The sequence below is a fragment of the Ictalurus furcatus genome, chromosome 12 (genome assembly GCF_023375685.1).
Source record: "Ictalurus furcatus strain D&B chromosome 12, Billie_1.0, whole genome shotgun sequence".
In the NCBI taxonomy this organism is placed as follows: domain Eukaryota; kingdom Metazoa; phylum Chordata; class Actinopteri; order Siluriformes; family Ictaluridae; genus Ictalurus; species Ictalurus furcatus.
Window position 1 is genome coordinate 24,236,193 of NC_071266.1, and position 880 is coordinate 24,237,072.

The window sequence follows — 880 nt, forward strand, 5'->3', positions numbered from 1 at the left end:
TGAGACTGGCCGCACTGGTGCAGCTTTTTCCTTCCTCGTTATGAAGTAGCAGTCAAATAAAGAGCAACCGATCACTTATCAGTGTACACTGTAGAACTATTAGGAGTCCTATTGGCACTGCAGTGGTTGGAAAAAAAAATCATCAGAACCAAGATGTTGCTATAGCTTCTGAGAGTCTATCTGCTCTTTCAAATATACAGTCTGGGAAAACATCACGCAGACAAGACATTGTCTATCAAATATTTTATCTGCTTCTCTTACTCCATGGTAGGAGACTGAATGTTTCCTTCTTCTGGGTTCCTGCACATGTAGGGGTAGAAGGGAATGAAACTGTGGATGTACTGGTAAAAACAAGGATAAAGCATGAAACAGTCGATTTACAAGTACCATTAAGTAGAGCAGAGATCAAAACCATTATAAAGGGACACACACATAAAATATGGCAGGAATACTGGGACACAGCTGACACCAGACGACACCTATATACTATACAAAAACAAGTAGGCATGAGTGTAAGGCAGGGCAGAAACCCAAAGGAAAAGATGATAATTACGTGTCTTAGAATAGGTCATGCTGGCTTAAATCTAGCATTAAACAGGATAGGAAAAACAGCCCACTGGACTCTGCACACACTGCAGTACACAAGAGACAGTAAAACACATTCTGTTAGACTGCAAAAGGTATGAGGAGGAAAGAACTGAGCTAGAGATGCAGATTGGAAAGCAAAATATGACACCAGAGAACTTGCTGGGGAAAACATCTGGGAAAATGCACCTTCCCCTAATAAACTATCTAAAAATACTGGGATAAGTGAGAGACTTTAGTACTCTAGTATCAATATCTAGTATATAGTTATTTATCTTTGGTTATTTATGTATTA